Source organism: Schistocerca cancellata, chromosome 6 (genome assembly GCF_023864275.1).
Source record: "Schistocerca cancellata isolate TAMUIC-IGC-003103 chromosome 6, iqSchCanc2.1, whole genome shotgun sequence".
In the NCBI taxonomy this organism is placed as follows: domain Eukaryota; kingdom Metazoa; phylum Arthropoda; class Insecta; order Orthoptera; family Acrididae; genus Schistocerca; species Schistocerca cancellata.
Genome location: NC_064631.1, coordinates 179,271,879 through 179,284,715, shown reverse-complemented (window position 1 = coordinate 179,284,715; position 12,837 = coordinate 179,271,879).

Below are 12,837 nucleotides of genomic sequence, written 5' to 3'. Positions count from 1 at the left end.
ACAACTGTCAATACATGGAAACATACTCCGTTCTCCCTACCATGAATTCCTCAATCGAGTCACCCCTCATGATCGTTCTTTCGATTGGAAATGGAAGTGTGGTACTGAGACAAATGCCTTTTGAAAATAATGAAATACTGCAAGAAAGCACGCTCACGAGCTACAATCTCGAAAACAGGGTTTCGAAATAGTTAAGTACGTGGAAGAATTTCGGAAATTTCGATGTACCCTCCACTTCCTATTCAAAAACTCATTCTGCAGACGTGCTAACACGAAAATAATGAAAATCCAGTGAAAAACGGTAGTGCTTGGAGCGAACTGTACGCCTGTCAAAATTTGTGGCCAATTGAACACCTCAGCCAACGTAATTGCAGCGGTTGTGATTACTGAACCAAGCAAGGAAGCAGAAGGTCTTGGGTTCTGGAGCGTCAGCTTCTTATAGTGGTCCCTTACAGAGAGGCGAGGCAACTCCAGTTGCAGTTGGCTGCGATCAACAATAGCGTCATCAGGCAGTTGCTAACGTAATGTAGCAGGTGGCTTTCCACCAGCTACCAGCCAACGGTGTCATCATGAATGTGATAGCACCATGAGGTAAGTGGAACTTGGTAGCAGGTGAATCTCCAGCTCTGATAAAGCAACTGTGTCATCAGGTACCTGAAAACACCATGAGGTAAGTGGACATTAGCAGCAGATGGTTTCTGGTTCTGATCAACAACCATCAGATACCTGGAAACACCGTGAGACAAATGAATCTTCCTATCACATGGTTCTCTGGCTGTGATCAACAACAACCTCGTGAGGTAGTCGCTAAGACAATGGGACAAACAGATCTTCATAGCAGGTGGCTTTCCAGCTCTTACCAGATGATGGCATCATCATGTACCGGGTGATCAAAAAGTCAGTATAAATTTGAAAACTGAATAAATCACGGAATAATGTAGATAGAGAGGTACAAATTGACACACATGCTTGGAATGACAGTGGGTTTTATTAGAACAAAAAAAATACAAAAGTTACAAAAATATCCAACAGATGGCGCTTCATCTGATCAGAATAGCAATAATCAGCATAACAAAGTAAGACAAAGCAAAGATGATGTTCTTTACAGGAAATGCTCAATATGTTCACCATCATTCCTCAACAATAGCTCTAGTCGGGGAATAATGTTGTGAACAGCACTGTAAAGCATGTCCGGAGTTATGGTGAGGCGTTGGCGTCGGATGTTGTCTTTCAGCATCCTTAGAGACGTCGGTCGATCAGATACACTTGCGACTTGAGGTAACCTCAAAGCCAATAATCGCACGGACTGAGGTCGGGGGACCTGGGAGGCCAAGCGTGACGAAAGTGGCGGCTGAGCACACGATCATCACCGAACGACGCGCAAGATATCTTTCACGCGTCTAGAAATATAGGGTGTTTTTGTTTTTTTTTTTTCCTAATAAAACCCCATGTCCTTCCAAGCATGTGTGTCAATTTTTACCTCTCTATCTACATTATTCCGTGGTTTATTAAGTTTTCAAATTTATACTGACTTTTTGATCAGCTGGTACATGAGAGTTCCCTAAGGTAAGTGGATTGTTGTAGCAGGTGGATCTCCAGCTCTGATCAAACAACAGTATCATCGGGTATCTGTGAACACCACGAGGAAAGTGGACCTCGGCAGCCAGTGGCTGTGTAGCCCTGATGAGTAATGAAGCCATCAGGCAGCTGATAACACCATGAAGCAGTTAGGTCCTCTAGCTCTGACTAAGGATGGCACCATGAAGTAGCTTCTAACACCATGACGCAAGTGGATCTTCATGACAGCTCTCGCCAAACAATGGCGTCATCAGGTACTTGGCAGCACCATGAGACGAGTGGACATTGGTAGCAGGTGTCCCTCCTGCACTGATTGACAATGACATCATCAAATAGTTGCTATTCACATGAAACAAGCACATATTCATAGCAGGTGGCTATCCAATGCGACCACACAACAGCTTCATCAGGAATCTAACACACCACGAGGCCAACTTTTCTTGGTAGAAGGTGGCTCTCTGTCTCTGATTAAATAATGGCATTATCAGGTGGCTGCTAACACCATGAGACAAGTCGATCTTTGTAACAGGTGGCTCCTTTGCTGTGATCAAACAACAGCATCATCAGGCAATTGCCAACTCCGTTAGGGAAGGTGGTTTTCGTAGCAGGTGGGTCTCCAGCTCTGACTAGACAGCGGCGTCGTCAGGTACCTGACAGCAACTTGAGTTAAGCAAAACTCGGTAGTAGTTGGCTTTCTGGCTCTGATCAACAATGACATGTTAAGTAGTTGCTAACACTATGATGCAAGTGGGTTGTTGTAGCAGGTGGCTCTCCAGTTCTGACCAAACTACTGTGTCATTAGGTACCTGACAACAACGTGAGGTAGGACCTCAGTGGCAGGTGACTCTCTGACTCTGATCAACAGCTGTGTTACCAGGTAGCTGCTAACACCATGAGACAAGCAGGTAATCATTGGAGTTGACTATCCAGCTGTCACCAAACAACTATGTCACACATACTTGACAGCAGCACAAGTGGAGCTGGCCTTGGAAGCCATTTGCTCTCCAGCTCTGATCAACACTGGCTCATCAAGTGACTGCTAACATGATGAGGCAAGTGGGTCTTTGTAGCAGGTGCTCTGCAGCTCTGACCAGACAACGGCGTCATCAGCTACCGGCTAGGAACAAAAAGCAAGCAGGGCTTGTACAAGATGGCTAATTTGTAATAAAGCAGACAAAAGCATCATCACGCGCCTACTAACTCCATGAAGAATGTTTACCTTGGCATCAGGTTTGTCTCTAGCTCTGGGAAAGCAATGGCGTCACCATATAAATCTGCAGGCTTTCGTGGTCGTTGTCGTTAAAATATTCTTGGTTGTTACGCCACGTCATACTTCCTTCTAAAATAATCGACGTTCCCACCCCTCTGCTGGGATCTCCTTCAGGATGTTTCTGTGTCCACTATTGCTAGAACACTTTTGCTCAGCAAAAACGCGGGAAAACTCCCCCTATATAAGAGAACGCGACACTGGTCTCTGACACTGTTCTAGCAATAGTGGACACCGAAAAATCCTGAAGAAGAACCTGGCAGGAGGGTCTAAAAGTCGATTGTTTTAGATGGAAATATGACGCGGCCTAACAACCCAGAAGATTTTAACATTAATGGCGCCATTGTCTAGCTGCTAACGTCATGTGGCAAGTGTTCCTTTGTAGCAGGTGGTTGTCAGGCTCCGACAAAATAACGGTGTCAGCAGGTACCAACTAAGCCACACGGCAAGTGGGCTTTGGTACCAAAGTTCTCTTTGCTCTGACAAAGCTATGAATCATCAGGTAGTTGTTAAAAGGCAGCTGCCATGAGCTGAGAATTTGGTAGTAGGTGGCTCTGTAACTCTACCCAAAAACTGCGTCTTAGAAATCCGGTAGTTTCCAACGTGAGTTGAGTGAGTGATGCCTCTTTGGGCGAATGTGCGAACTACCCTTGATCCCAGGATCACCAAAAATGTCAAACTTTTTACGCTTGTGCAGACTGTGTTAAGGTGGGATGCTGCAGGTATAATCAATTCGTAAAAGCCTTAACAGCGATAAGGTCTTGTTACCCAGAGTAATTGTAGTGTTAGGAAACTGTGTTAAAGTATGTCAACACATCTCAGGTCTAAAACAATGCAGTCGATGAAAGACTGCTATAATTACAATGTAAATGAACCATTTTCTTATCCCTTCGTATAATTACTGTGTTTAAGGGTTCCTGTCAGTAAGTATGGTAGTCTATGTCCACTAGAGGCCAACAGTACATTGCCATCAGCAGAAGGGAGATCTTTCAGAATAACACATCTATCTCCTTTTCTTTCCAAATTTAGCGATTTTAAAACTCCGTCTGCTGAGAACGGTCTTAGCGACATGTAATCTCCTTTCATGAGTCCTCCTTCAACTCTGAGTTCCCCACTAAGCTAATAAGGTCTTCTATACTAGCTGTAACGTAACTATTAGCAAGAACTCATGTGGGTGAAAGCACAAATTTTAAGAAAAAGGGAACACGGGTTCGAAGACGAGTAATTTGCGAGAGAATTCGATATGTGATTGAAAATGGCTTGACTTCAGTAATGTCGTAGCTAGCAAAAATGTATTTGAAATATAAACTTATCAATCAAGTCTCCATCATATTGGCTTCAAATTTTATGCGTAGTCCATTGTTGGGAAATGTGGTAGATCAGGGGCGGGCAGGAATCCTGCACGTGTGCGGTGCACTTGCACGCGTGCAGTTAACAGGTGTTCTGCGTGCACACAGGGGCAAGCTGGCCACCCCCTTGTCTCCCCTCCCCACCATACCTTCTGTCCGCTCCTTCCTCTGTAATGTGTTTTGTTTCCTAGCTTGCTTTATTGAGTGAAGGAATAAGGTTAGTAGGAGTGCTTGAAAGAAATCATGGTTTGGAAGAGTACCTATTATCTACGATATGTTTTATGTAATTATCACAGGTAGAGTTTACAATACGTTTAATATCTGGAACAAAATTTCTACATACAGACAAACACAAACAGTTACGTAAATTTTCATCACTTATGTTTGCTCTTAAACCGAGACTTATTAAGTCAGCGAATGGTTTTCCAGCTCTCACTATATTAAGCGCAATTTTATATCTTGCACGTACCGTTGGGGTATTATTGTTGCCGTCCTGAAAAATTGAAAACAGTGCTCCATAAAATGTTAAATCAGTTAGATGAGAGACATGACGAAAGAAAATCGCAGATCTCTCGTGACAACGGCAACTAGGACAGATGCATCTAATATTGTCAGGTCGCCCTTCTTAAGCTCGGTCAATTTCCCCATCCGCTCAGAATCCGACAATAAATTGTACTCGTCCTTGTGAAATTTATTATAATGGCCTTCAATACTAAACTTCCGCTGATCAGCGAGAATACTGCCACATATTAAACATTTCGAGCCGGCCGCGGTGGCCGTGCGGTTCTAGGCGCTGCAGTCCGGAACCGCGGGACTGCTACGGTCGCAGGTTCGAATGCTGCCTCGGGCATGGGTGTGTGTGCTGTCCTTAGGTTAGTTAGGTTTAAGTAGTTCTGAGTTCTAGGGGACTGATGACCTAAGATGTTGAGTGCCATAGTGCTCAGAGCCAAACATTCCGAATTTTCACGTCTTTGCACAAAGAAAAAATGATTCTCCCATTACTTTTTAAAAGATAGCAAATTTCCACGTCTCCGTTTCCTTGATTCACTCTGCATTTTCCGGTTCTTGAAATACAACGTTCACTACGTAGTGGTCGCTTCGCATCAACGTCCGCGGCTTAGCCTTGTACTACACTGCCGCAACAAGCCGGCTGTCGCCACTGCCCCATTCGACGATTGCACGCGAGCAGCACACGTGCAGCGCTGTGCGCTCACGAGCCGCGTGCAACGTTAGCCCGCCCTTGTGGTAGATAAATGATGGGGCATTGGCCTCATATTTTGCTGCTGATTTAGGGCGACACCTAATGTGTCAGTACATTCCAGTATGGGTAGACATGTAACTTGGCATAATTCTTACCAACCGGAATCGTGACCCTTCTGACCAGGCCACAGTTTTCTAGACGTCTAGGGTCCAACCGACGTGGTCACGGGGCCAAGAGAGGTGCTGCAGGCGATGCCGTGCTGTTAGCAAAGGTACTCGCGTCAGCCGTCTACTACCATATCCCGTTAACGCCCAATCTTTCCGCACTGTGCTAACGGGTACATTCGTCGTACGTCCCACATTGATTTCTTCTGTTATTTCACGCAGTCTTGCATGTCTGTTATCACCGACAACTCTACGGAAACGCCCCTGCTCTCGATCGTTAAGTGAAGGTCATGGGATACTGCGTTGTCTGTGATGAGAGGTAATGCCTGGAATTTTATATTCTCGACAAATTCTTGACACATTGGATCTCGGAATATTGAATTCCCAACCGATTTTCGAAATGGAATGTCCCATACGTTTGTGGGATGAGAAGTTCCCCCTTTATAAGACACCTTTTCTGTTTTGGTTCACCCATACGTGTTTCAGCACTTTGGTGCTATCGTCAGTGAGTCTGTATCACGTTTTTTGTGGGTAACTTACAATTTTGAAGTTGTGGTTCGTTCTCCTGTGTTGTTGGCAAAGTAAATAGGCTTACTTCTTAACCTATAGTCGCTTGGCACTGCACTTTTTTCGATTTCTCAAAACATAGGCGGTGTTTTCGTTGCCATTATGTGTTCTTGTTGCTGTGTGGTATTCATTTGTTTCGTAGCGTGTTTTGCTGAGTGAGGCGCGCGAGTTTGAATTGTATTTGTTGTCAGTGGTTCGTGTGGGTTTGCGTGTGTGTTTTGAGTACTGGGGCAGGGAGATAGATAGATAGATAGATAGATAGGGAGAGAGAGAGAGAGAGAGAGAGAGAGAGAGAGAGAGAGCGAGCAAGAGAGAGAGAGAGCGAGCAAGAGAGAGAGACAGAGAGAGAGGGAGGGAAGGAGGGAGAGGTAGAAAGACTTTATTTTCCCATGAGTAGTTTTGGTGTGGGTGTTATTTGTATAGTTCTTCTATTGTGGCGAAGAGGGTTCTGCTGCACAGTGATGTGTATTCATTGAGTACTTTCTTTCCTTGGGCTATTGATTTTTGGATGTGATTGTTTTCTTCTATGATTAATTTTTGGTGTAGGATGATACTAGTTTTTAGGATGTGTAAGTCAGTTTCAATGTCTGTTGTGTGGTGATTGTGTGCTACCAGGTGGTCTGCAAATATTGAGTGTGAGCTATTGCTTTTCAGTGCTCTGAGCTGTTCTGTGTACCTGGTTCTGAAATTCCTACTTGTTTGGCCCACATATACAGATTGACAGCAGTTGCAAGTAAGTTGGTAAATACCGGACTGGCTTTATCTGTCAGTGTTGGAACTGACACAACGGACACAACAAGAAGAACTGCACCACAAGATGATTACCCATACGTTTGGTTCCAACTACCATTCCGTGTTCAATGTTATTTCCGGTCGTGCGGCCATAATCACTTCGAAAATCTTTTCACATGAATTTCTCAATATAAATGACCGCTCTGCCAATGCACTGCCCTTCTATACTTTGTGTACATGATACTGCCGCATCTGTGTACCTGTACATCGCTGTTCTATGGTTTTTGCCACCTCAGTGTAACGACAAATTTCGCAGTTTTCCTATCTGTGCACCTGTAACATCACATCAAGGAGGCCTAAGATCTAAAGTAAATAAAAAAGGTACATAACGTAGACAATAATATCAATTATGTTTTTCTACTGTAGAATGTCATGTGTTGTCTCCTTTGCTCCTGAAATGATGCTTGATGAGGTGAAGCTTTACTGGAAAACTTCTAAAAAGATCAGATTATGAAACGTTATGTATTGAACCACAAGAGGAAGACAACTTAAAGTACAACTAAGCCCAAAAGTAATGAGTTATATTAGCTGGACAATAATGTCGATTGCGTTTTTCTAGTGCAGAACGTGACACGTTGTCTTTGTGCGTCCTAAAATGGCGCTCAGTGACGCGACAAATTACTGTTAGCGTATTTATCTCGCGTGTTATGAGAATATGCAATTTAAGAGATAAATCACATTAAAAATCTTCCCACCGTTGGATATTATGAGTGCCGATGTCTGTCTGTGTGTGTGTGTGTGTGTGTGTGACGTGGTAATAACATTGTGACATTTAATCTGAGGACCTACAATCGTGTTTTACGCACCAGATGTACCTTTACCTGTAAGTTACAGAAGTAATGTCAACAAAATGAGCCAGACGTGTTTTGTACTGTTATAGAACAGAAGTATCGACAATTTAAACGTGGGAACAACGTTGTGGCAAGTAGTTTTAGAGCGCGTTGTGCTTTGCACGAGAGTGGGTGCAAGAGTTGAACTACTGTCATATTTTAGAGTCAAATGCGGTACCGAGGACAAGTTGACCAACTGCACACGGTACACACTGTTGGCTGTTTCGTTCTTAACTGCCAGTAATGTTCTCGTATTGGTTGTGAGAGCAAAATGTGTGTGTGTGTGTGTGTTCAAAAATGGCTCTGAGCACTATGGGACTTAACTGCTGTGGTCATCAGTCCCCTAGAACTTAGAACTACTTAAACCTAACTAACCTAAGGACATCACACACATCCACGCCCAAGGCAGGATTCAAACCTGTGACCGTAGCGGTCGCGCGGTTCCAGAACCGCTCGGCCACCCCGGCCGCCTGTGTGTGGAAGGGGGCATGCACCAGCTCCTCTTCCTTGAGTCTCGTTTCGTTATCCAACGTGCTTCTGGAACTAGGCGTCCGGGGCGTGTGGCGTCACAAGTGCATAGGAGGTGTTCAGGGGTATAAATGCAGATATTTTCATGATGAGTGAGGCCAGTGCAATGAACGACATTACATCAGTATTTAATTCATTTACATACTAATAATTACACCTGTTCCGAATGTTATGTTTTTAGGTTCGGTATACCTCCGAGTAATGGTGGCACGAGCAAGCATTAATTTTTATTTTTTCCTGGGCAGCACGTTAGGTAGTAAAGTGCGGACGTGTGGAAACAAAACTGATAGTCTCAACTGACAGACATAGTGCATTTTGTGGTGCGGTTACTACGATGCAGAAAACGTCGGATATTAAATTATATGATGTATTTGTGGCAAGACTGTTAGACGCAGAGATAAAAAACAACTAACACAAGGGTACATATTAAAGAAGCAATTATCAAAATAACTGCACTATACCGCTGACACATGAGCCAGATATACTACTGCCGTGCCATCCTCTACCAATAGCGTCATTTGGATATGGCAGAGACAGAGAGCTGTTGGGGCAGCACACTGTTCTCCCGGCCGTTGTCAGCGTTCCACATGTTGGAAGTGATCCTTCTCACTCCGGTAGCTCCTCAGTCAGCCCCTGGATACTGGGTGCACCCTATTTGACTCCTACCATCGCTGTGGGGTGAATCTGGGTTCTCTGTATGGCAGTCGAACACGCTGTCCATTTAGCTATGGAGGTGGACTGCTTTTTCTGTGTGTTTCGTGACAACTTTTGGTGAATATCTTTTATGTTACAAAGAGCATGCTGATAACCTTCCTGAGTTTCATGTTCTGTCTGTCCAAGCGTCCTCTCAATCTATTATGGCAGCACTGACCCATTATTGGGTTCGAGCTGGTAAGTACTTTACTTTTTAAATTTCTTTCAATTTTCTGTGTATGGCACACTTTTAGGAAAACAGCTTCTGTAGTGGCCAACACAGCCGATAATTTTAAGTACTAGGAGTCTACTCGTGCCTGTAACTATGTCAGTAATAACAAGGCGAATTAGTCTTCCACAGTTGACGTACCTAGAACAAATAGTTAGATGTTTAATGTTTGTCTGTGGATTCCCTTCTTAATGATTCATCACTACTGCGTTTCAGAAAATATACGCAACATTTCTGTGTGACTCGCCGTGATAGAGAGGGCTTTACTCGTATGCCGTATTCTACCTAAGGGAAACATCTGCCGCCCTCGCACTCACAAGGAAACAAGCAACTTTTGAATGTCTTGTCTGTGTTACATATTAGGGGAGAGTTGAGTAAAAACCGATATGTGGATCAAGCCGATTATCTCCAGATCTCTATGGCTAAAGCTGACGTAGGTCTGATAGAGCTCTGGAGTACTAGCAGCCGCCAGTTCGGGGATATGTAGACAATCGTCATTGGCAGATGCCTGTTTCTTTTCCTTCTACATTTTTCAACGTGTTTGCTGCAATTTTCTCCAATGTTGGGGCTCCTTGAAGCGATGTTTTGAAGTGGAACCTTGCCTAATTAAAAATAGGCAAGTAATTAAGTCGATTAAGAATGGTTTTCAGTGTATTTCAATGTCCGTATGATGAACATAATGTGAATGCGAACTTTCCAACGCCATGTTTTGTTCAGTTTTGTACTCTGGAGCAAACTCTGGTACACCAGGTGGGGCAAAACCGGGTTGGCCCGGTTTTGCTCCGCACTTTTAAGAAAAGGATAGAATCCCAAGGCACAGCACCGAGAAAGAAAATATCGGTAGCTGAGACATATCAAGAAGGCGTCCGTTAACCCATTGTGCTCCAGGAAAACGTTTGTCGATCTTTTACAACGGAAATATTTCCAGACCAACAAGATGAGTTGGTAGCTGTTCCTAGGACTTCGGAAATGACATGGGACAGAATGGATGCGGTGGCTCGAACTTCTGTTATGCCATCGCCATTCTCTTAGTTACCACCCTAGTAGCGCCTACTCAAAAGGATGATTTGGTAGAAACTGCAAAGAAAATCACCAACAGGAAAAAGGGCAAAACAGTGACAATGGCCTCCCCTTAACACAAAACTTATTTGGGAGCACGAAAGAGAAACAACTCAAAATAAAAACTTTTTATGTGGAACAACCAAAAGGTCCAAAGCGTAAAGAAGGCGAAGAGGTAGAAATCGACAGTTGGAAAGAATAGAGAGGCTAAAAAAAGGAAAAAAAAAAGAAAAGTTTCTTCGATTTCGTCAGGTGAAGAAGACTAGAGAAGCGTGAATATTTCGAAATAAGTTACATTGAGACTCATTATCGAAAGATTAATGTATCCACTATGTACCTTGTCGCAGCTGCGCTCATGTTCCAGTACTGTGGAAGAAGACAACTACTTGATCTGCCACTTCTATTCTTAATAGCGTGTGTTTTTGTTTTTCATTAAGACCAATTACTTAAACCTTTGTTTACATTACTGTAATATTTTGAAAATTTTAAGTTCTTTAATAAAAACCAGTTTCGGCAGTTAAAATAGATTTATGGTATCCCTTGACAGTATTCTGAAGGATTTCTGTTTTTTTATAAAGTTTTGCAATAGACTAAAATTTTTTTCCTGTTTTCAAGTTCTTTACATTGCATTAAATAGATACTGTAATAAATTAACGTACATAGTAAGGTCAGCGATCCGATCATTTTGAGGTCCTGCCCAAGTCATATATATCGTTGTACTGAATGTATCTCTGACTGATTTTCGATTATTCTCCGTTTTAAAACAACATAAGGAGAGTAGCCTCCTTGTTGCCAGTCTTTGTCTCACGTCTTGCAGAATGCATGCATTTTCTCGCTCTTTGCAATTCTTTCACTAGTTATAGAAGTAATTAGCCTGACCTATGTTTTTGTTTATTAGAAAATGCACCTCTATCCTATACTAATAACATGTATGGCCTCTTTCCATGTTTCAGTTTTTAATAATGTTGGGAACCGATTGGTTTGGTGACGCGTCGATTTCCGCCACCCGCGCGCCATTGCGTGCACGTTTACATTTCTCAGAAGTCGAAACTTGTAATGTGAATCTCTTGTCACGAGGCCCGGTCAGTGTTTTTCTTGGTGTAATGCACACTATACAGCTGCAGTATACGTCGTATTACAACGGGCCGCTGCCACAAAGCGTTTCTTCTCCCCATTAACGAATCAGCACCCGACTACAAACGAAAAAAGACACCATCGGGTAAAAGAGCCATTTTGGCCCAGCAGGATGCTTCGGAATTATAATAATATTAAACCTTGACAATCAAATAACCATCACTATGATGTATCCCATTTCGCAACAATTAGCTTTCGGAAGAATTAAGTACAATCATTTCATTTCATCAATCACTTTTAACGGGATTCATTACAGTAATTACCCCACAGCTAAGGCAAATCCTGATATTTTGAACGACATTACGAAGTAAATCTCGGGTGAACGGCCCGGTGTGAGTGTACAAGGAACAGAATATTTCAGCAATAAAAAAAAAAGTGTGTGAAATCTTATGGGACTTAACTGCCAAGATCATCAGTCCCTAAACTTACACAGTACTTAACCTAAATTATCCTAAGGACAAACACACACACCCATGTCCGAGGGAGGACTCGAACCTCCGCCGGGACCAGCCACACAGCCCGTGACTGCAGCGCCTTAGACCACTCATTTCGGCAATCGACCTTGTTGCCATCATCAGGTGTGCTCATGTACTGCCAAAGGACTGTCACTGTCACTGTCACTTATCCATACCAGTCTACCCTGACTCGTGACGGGAGCAGGCTAAGCATATACAGCTATTCCTGCATAATCCTATATCTGTGGAGTGACTTCCTCACGGTCCGAATTGGTCTGAGGTGTTTTCTGGGGGAGTTCTCCTTTCTCTGTCGAGAGATATTATTCTCGTAACAGGTCAGGCCAACGCGTGGTTGGCCTGTGGTGAATAGAATGGCCCAAGTCTCTAATGAGCCTATTGTCGGACCATACAGCCCGCTCGTAGAAGACCCGCGCCGGTTTTTTAAATCGGTCGCGGAGGAAGGGGATGCCGGTTTGCCGGCGTAGCCGATTGGTCGAATAGAGCCTCGGTAGGTGCAGAGCGAGCTACTTCCAAAGGACGGCAGGCGTGAGGTATATATCAGAAGACCGGCGCCGATTGTTTAAATCGGTCGCGGAGGAAGGGGATGCCAGTTTGCCGGTGTAGCCGAGTGGTCGAATAGAGCCTCGGTAGGTGCAGAGCGAGCTACTGCCAAAGGACGGCAGGCGTGAGGTATATATCAGAAGACCGGCGCCGATTGTTTAAATCGGTCGCGGAGGAAGGGGATGCCGGTTTGCCGGTGTAGCCGAGTGGTCGAATAGAGCCTCGGTAGGTGCAGAGCGAGCTACTGCCAAAGGACGGCAGGCGTGAGGTATATATCAGAAGACCGGCGCCGATTGTTTAAATCGGTCGCGGAGGAAGGGGATGCCGGTTTGCCGGTGTAGCCGAGTGGTCGAATGGAGCCTCGGTAGGTGCAGAGCGAGCTACTGCCAAAGGACGGCAGGCGTGAGGTATATATCAGAAGACCTGCGCC